General features: G+C 50.3%; 1 long non-coding RNA gene across 1 annotated transcript; it reads left to right on the top strand.

The window, feature by feature from the left end:
* LOC130541405 (uncharacterized) lies at window positions 1-7156 on the top strand. Its single transcript, XR_008955456.1, has 5 exons — window positions 1-123; window positions 870-984; window positions 2177-2296; window positions 4006-4152; window positions 4623-7156. It is a non-coding gene; the product is annotated as an uncharacterized LOC130541405 (long non-coding RNA).

Here is a 7156-nt window from a genome sequence, read left to right as displayed (position 1 = left end):
AAAGCCATGTCGAAACCGCCTACTCGAGTGTTTTTCCAGTTACCTGCCACTCACCCACCAACTCCCCTTGGACTTTAGTTTGGGCTAGAACCTGACAATTGGCATCACGAACAGGATCCTAAGGTAAGTGAGCCTTCGGTCCCTGCTGATTCCAGGTTGGCCATGTGACCACAACATGGGTTGTGGTACCCAGTGGTAGCCATGCTGTGAGGGTGGGCCTGAGTGGAAACCTGGATGGCAGTAGATGGGTCCGCCATGAGCATGGAGAAGGCGCTGAAGCAGCTGGAAGTGCAGAGCACCAAGAAGGAGAGAGCCTTTGCTGGCAGAGTTGGATGGGCATTTTAAACTGTGCTAAGAAAAGTACACACCCAGTCCCTGAGGGATGCAGACTGGAGGTCTGGCTACACCGATCTGGAAAATAATTGGAGGCTGCCATGAATGGGGACCGCCAGGTGCAGGCAGGACGCCTGGAGGCGTGGCTTCAGAGCTTGGAAAAGGAATTAGAGGCTACCGTGATTGCAGGCCTGGGTCCATCATCTTGTCTGGAGATCCCCACTCAGTTTCATACCAAGGAGGAAGAACCTCTGTTGTGGGCTCACCCAGTGGTCCGACAGAAGGTAGATCATGAACAGCCACTGGGGCTCCAAGGGTGGACTCAGGGACTCCCCACCATAATGCAACACATTTCATATATTGCCTGTACCCCAACTGAGTTGCAGGAATTAGACAAGCAGTGCTGCCAGTGTCCAGGGGAACCCCTGCCTGCCTGGATGCTTTGTCTGTGGAACAAGGGAGCAGATAGTATCTCCCATTCCACCTCTGAGATGGACAAGCTGGCCTCCACCATGACTCATCCCTCTCTCTGTTAGCGGCTGCAAGTGAGCAGGTGGTTAGTGGCAGGGCAAGGAGACCACACCCTGACTGAGTGGCTACAGGCAGCCATATGAACTGCATGGAATAATGCTGGTGAAATGCCCCAAAATTGTGAGTAAACGGCAGTCGTATGTCAATTTGGTGTAAGTCATTCGGGAGATGTGTATGCGGCAGGCTATGTTTGACCTGAATACCTGAGGGCCAGATGATGAATGTTTCGCCTCCCACATGAGGGATCTCATGTTGGGTTTGATGCTCCTGAGGCCCTTTGGCTCCCTAGCTGCTGTCCTCACCCCATACGTAGGGCACTGCATACATGAAGTAACCACTGCCATGGCGGCTCTCAGGGAAGCAGAAGGCCGTCAGGGGGATTGAAGGGTCCACACCATAAAGAGGGGGAAGGTACCCCACCCACAGGGGGCTCCCCCATAAAAAAAGGGGGCCCCAATGAGTGACACACTAACAGATGTGGATAGATTTGATTTTGGCTGGGGTTGACTGAGAGAAAATTGATAAGCAGCCCAATGAAATACTCCTAACTTTGTGGAGACAGTTGTATGCAGGGCAGCAATTCCAGAAAATGCCCAAAGGGGAGAAAGCCATTGCTGCGTGACCTGGTCCCACCCAGCTCAGAGACTACTTGCTGCAGCCAGGTGGAAATGTAGAGCCTTTTCTGTTCAACTAGGGAACTGGCCAAAGGTGTCTGGCTTGGGGGGACACCAGACCACCAGAGGCCACATGTGGAATTGGCAATCCACTGGTCCCCCACCAATGTACAGTGGGTGCTGGTGCTGGTAGATACTGGCATAGATTGTAGCCTTGTTTATGGGAACCCAGTTCAGTTTTTGGGCAAATGTGCATACATTGACGGTTATGGAGGCCAGTCAGTGAAAGTGAAACCTGTATCTCTGTACCTTGGCATTGGCCACTTGGCTCCTTGCTTATACACTGTGTATGTCTCTCCCATACCTGAATACATTCTGGAGGTGGATATTTTACATGGCTTGGAAGCTGTGCCATCTATCACGGATTTGATGAGCCACTCGACAATGGAATTGGGACAGTACCACTATGTGGTGGACTTGGCCAATGCATTCTTCTCAGTTGACCTTGCTCTAGAGAGCCAGGAACAATTTGCCTTGATGACAATGGACTTTCACAGTGTTGCTGCAGGGCTATGTGCATAGCTCCACCATATGTCATGGTCTTGTTGCCATGGATTTAACAGCCTGAAAATGTCCAAAGGGAGTCCACTTGTTCCATTATGTTGATGATATTATGTTAACCTCTGATTCTCTTGCAGATTTAGAAGCAGCGGCACCCCTCTTGTGGCAACATTTGGCAGCATGCAGTTGGGCCATCAACAAATCCAAGGTCCGAGGGCCTGGATTACCTGCTAAATTCTTGGGAGTTATCTGGTCGGGTAAGATGAAGGCCATACAAGAGGCTATCATTGACAAAATTTAGGCATATCCCTGGCCCACCACAGTGAGGCAGCTGCAAACTTTTGTGAGCCTCCTGGGATATTGGTGGACACTCCTGCCTCATTTAGCTCAAATGATAAAACCATTGTATCAGTTAACAAAGAAGGGAGCAATCTGGGATTGGGCTGATGTGGCTGAGACTGCCTTCCTGGCAGCCAAGTGGGCTATTCAGCAGGCACGAGCCCTGTGGGTAGTTGACAAGGGGTGCCCATTTGAACTGGATATGCATGTGACCACAGATGGTTTTCGTTGGGGCCTGTGGCAGCACACAGAGTGCCTGAGAATGCCAGGAGGCTTTTGGTCCCAACTATGGAAAGGAGCTGAGCTCTGGTATTCCTTGATAGAGAAATAGCTAGCAGCTGTATATGCTGCCCTTCAGGCTTGTGAGAAGTGATAGGATGGGCTACAGTCACAGTGTGGATGACTTACCTGACAGCGGGATGGGTGCATTCATGTGTAATGACCCCCCGGACTGGGATGGCGCAGACATCCACTTTGGCAAAGTGAGGCACTTACTTGGAGCAACAGAGTATGCTGAGTACAAGCCCATTAGCAGCAGAGTTGCAAGAGATCTTGGGACCGGCAGTCCTAATGCAAGAGAAGGCCATGGGGCCTGAGGCACCCCTTGACCCCTAGCCACTGCCATTTAAGGAAGGGCATCCCTCTATTCCTGATGGGGCATGGCACACAGATGGGTCTAGTCGAGGTGCTACTCCTGCTTGGACCAGCGTTGCAGTCCAACTTAGTACCAAAACCATATGGTTTGAAACCAGATGTGGACAAAGTAGTCAATGGGCTGAATTTAGAACAGTATGGATGGTGATCAACAAGGCGGAGACACCTATGGTAATCTGTACCGATAGCTGGGCAGTCTATGGAGGCCTAACCTTGTGTTTAATTACTTGGAAAATACAGAATTGGCTAGTTGGCCACCAACCCATTTGGGGCCACCAACCCATGTAGCAAGACCTCTGGGAAATGGGTCATCACAAAGATGTAACTATTTATCATTTGTCAGGCCATATGCCTCTGGCCACCCCCAGCAATGACGAGGCAGAAGCCTTGGCCAAGGTCCAATGGTTAGAGTTGGCATCTACATGAGATGTGGCCTTGTAGCTACACCGGAAACTGGGACATGCAGGGGGTAAACTGATGCAACAAGTCAATAAATGTTGGGGTCTGTCTCTGCCCATGCAAGACATTTGGGAGGCTTGTCAGAAATGCCAGGCATGTGCTCAGGCATACCCTAAATGGAGGCAGCTGTCCAGTGCTACACAAGTGACAACAGGGCAAGTGCCCTTGACCAGGTGGCAAGTAGACTACATTGGGCTGCTGCCGAAGTCACAAGGGTATACGCATGTGCTAACAGCTGTGGACACAGTCACAGGCCTGTTGTTTGCCTATCCTTGCAGGGTGGCCAACCAACAACACACCATCCAGACCCTGCAACACTTATGTGCTCTATATGGTTGCCCTTTGGTCATTGAGAGTGATGGGGGACACATTTTACTGGACAACAGGCACAACAATGGACATAAAGTAGGGATTCCATGTACCACACAACTTGCAAGCTGTGGGTATGATTGAGTGATACAGCGAGCTCTTGAAGAATGGGTTTTACTTGCATGTCACACTCCTGTCTTTGCAGGGCTGAAGTTCCAGGCTGGACCTGATGCTCCAAACCCTGAATGAATGGCCATGGAAAAGCAGCCCAGCCCAGGTGGAGGCTTTGTTACATGGGCCACCACCCCTATTCAGTTGCAGATACACACCAAGGGTAACCTCCTCTGACTAGGTATGGGGATGAACAGTAACCTGTTTTTGCCTGCCCCAACATCCCTGAAGGCAGGGGAACAGAAAACCTGGCTGTGGCCATAGCCCCTCCAAGCCCCCGGCTGCTGGTGGTTGTCCATCGTAGCTCCCTGTGGGGAGGACCTACAGTATGACTTGTATATCACTCTTTGGGTGTTCAATGAATGGTCCCCGAAGTTAACTGTTTGCAGGAAAAAGGCCAGGGAAGAAACTTTCCTCCAGTGTTCAAATGTACTGTCTGTGTGGCCTACGACAAGCTCCCCTGTGACTTTGGCATGAATACAGGACCCAAAGGAACCATGGGGAGCTGAAAAGGTGTGGTACTATTGCCCAGGGCAGAAGCCCTTGGGGGCTGCATTGTTATCCAGGGATGAAAGGTTAGCCTGTATTTTACCTGAGGGATGTGATTTTCCTCTGTTAGTACCTATGCCTACTCTGTCATTCCAACTGTAGGTTAACATGCTCCAATTGCACTGTGGACTGGGCCCACACCTACGCTGAAGTGACCAATGTTTCCAACTGTTGGATCTGCACCGCCCTTCTAGCAGCTGCAGATGGCTTGCCTTAGCACATACATTCAGCATCTGCAGAGAACCGGACATGGCTGGAGACTTGGGGTCCCATGGCTGATGCCTGGAATGCAACGTGGCAAGCTTTGGACAAAGGATGCCACAAGACCCACAGCACAGCTATTCCCTGGCTGGCCCATAGCATTTATGATGGGTGGGGCTGGCTAGTGGGGTAACGTGCAGTACCCCTGGCCCAGGCACTGTGGTGAACATAGCAACACTGGGGCAACAGCACTGTGGGATGGGTACCCGTCACAGCCTGTGTAAACATAATACATGTCACCACACCAAAGGTATGGTGGAAGAAGCGGCCCCACCAAGGGGCCTCGATGGACTGTGTGCCCCCTGGGAGTTTATGGGTCTGTGGGGACACAGGGTGGCCTTACCTATAAGCAAACTGGACTGGACGTTATACCTGAGGGTGGCCTCATGTACCTGCCACTGTTCTCACATTGCCCAGATGCCCGCATAACTGGGAGGTGCTACACTCTCGGTTTTTGCAAGTGTGATGAGCACCCTGGTGGTCTTACCCCTTGACAGGCACTATCCCTGGAGTGTGTGTCATAACTGTAGAAGCACAAGTTACTGCTCTTGCAGAGCATGCTGCTCAGGCTCTGAATTACACCTGAGTGGCCCTCTTCCCATTAATGGATGAGGTTGATCAGATCAGAAAGGTGGTGTTGCGAAACCGAATGGTCTTAGACATAGTAACTGCTGCCTAAGGAGGCACCTGTGCCCTTTTAGGAACACAATGTTGTACCTTTATCCCTGACAATTGGCAGAACATAACAGCAGCCCTGCAAGGGGTCTCACAGGAGATTAAGGTAGTCAAGAGCCTTACTGATGACCCTCTGCAGAGATGGTAGACATCCCTGGGCTCTGGCCTATGCTGGGCCCTGATAGTCATAAGTAGCATAGCTGGAATCCTAGTAGTGAGCTGTTGCTCTCCGTATTGTTGCTGTGGATTATGGATTCAGGGCTCCACCCTACGGGCACATGTCCCTACCTGGAAGATGCCCTTGGCCTAGGGGTGGAGTGTAAGGAAGATGGCTGCGCTTTAGTCAGGAGCAGGCTGAGGCCACTTTTTGGTGCACCATGACTCAGTGGGTTTGGAACGTAGGCACACGACTCCGCACATTATGAATCATGCCACTTGAGGTGCATTAGGTGACCACTCACATGAGCTCGTGATTGCTTCAGAGCCTCTATTGTCTGTAAAAGGTATAATTACCCTGCTGACACTGGACATATGGCTCGTGCCCAGAGAGAGGATAAGGCCATGTTCAAACTGCCTATGATTCCTCGGGTGTTTTTTCAGCTACCCCTCACCTACCCACCAACTCCCTTCGGACTTCAGTTTGGGCTAGAACCTGACACCCACATAAACTAAAGCTGTATGGGGTCCTCAGTTTTCAAGCACATAAAAGTATTCTGTATCCAAAAAGTTTGTGAACCACTGCCCTAGAGAAACTTTCCATGGTGTGCAAGATGTATGTAATAATGCCCAGTAGAGACATAATAAGAAACCAGAAAAAGTGGAAATCTCAATGCCTGTCATCAAGAGAGATAAATGCAGCGTGGTCTATTTCTGTTCTCCTCACATTGCCCAGATGCCTGCTTAACTGGGAGGCGTTATGTTCTCAGTTTTTGCAAGTGTCACAAAGGAGTGAATGGAGCATTACCTGTCATTATAGATGCTGCAAAATGAGCTAGTAGCAGGATTTTTACCACAGGTACCCATAAGCAAAATGTGGCATGGTTCACCATGGTTTTACATTGTTATGTAAATAACTTAAAATTATGTGAATAATGTAAAAGCATGGTGAACAACGCCATGTTTTGCTTATGGGTACCTGCGGTAAAAAGCAAAAATCATGACCCTGAAGGGGTGAGCAGGCCTACAGGTGCTGGGCAGGCACTGTCTTGCAAAGAGCACAAAATGTGCAGGTCCCTCTGGGAGTGTTATAGTGGGTAGCTAGTCAGGAAGAGCAGGGCAGGAGAGGGCTCCCCATCCCCCACACACACCAGGAGTGTCAGGTGACCATCAGGTGATGGTCTGGCGGTTGTTGACTGTCTTTCTAAAGTAATAATTGGTCACACCCAGCAACAGGGAAAAGCCGGCTCCTAATAGATAGAAAACACTCGAAACTGGCGAGCAGCAGTTTCCCTATAAGATCTCAGGAGTTGAGCCAGTGGGCTCAGGCAGGCACATGGGACAGCCCACCCCAAGGGAAGAACCAGGGGAGAAATAACGCAAGACCCCGGAAGCATGCTGACGTATAAAACCCCAAGTCAAAAGGTCAAACCACGCACTTGCCTTTTAAGTCATCCACTTGGCCCTCTTCCAAGTGTACTTTCCTTCCTTTTGTTCCTATTCTAAAGCTTTTAAATAAACTTTTACTCCTGTGCTAAAACTTG

Source organism: Pan paniscus, chromosome 2, assembly GCF_029289425.2.
Source record: "Pan paniscus chromosome 2, NHGRI_mPanPan1-v2.0_pri, whole genome shotgun sequence".
Lineage (NCBI taxonomy): Eukaryota > Metazoa > Chordata > Mammalia > Primates > Hominidae > Pan > Pan paniscus.
This window is presented reverse-complemented; position numbering and strand designations above follow the sequence as displayed.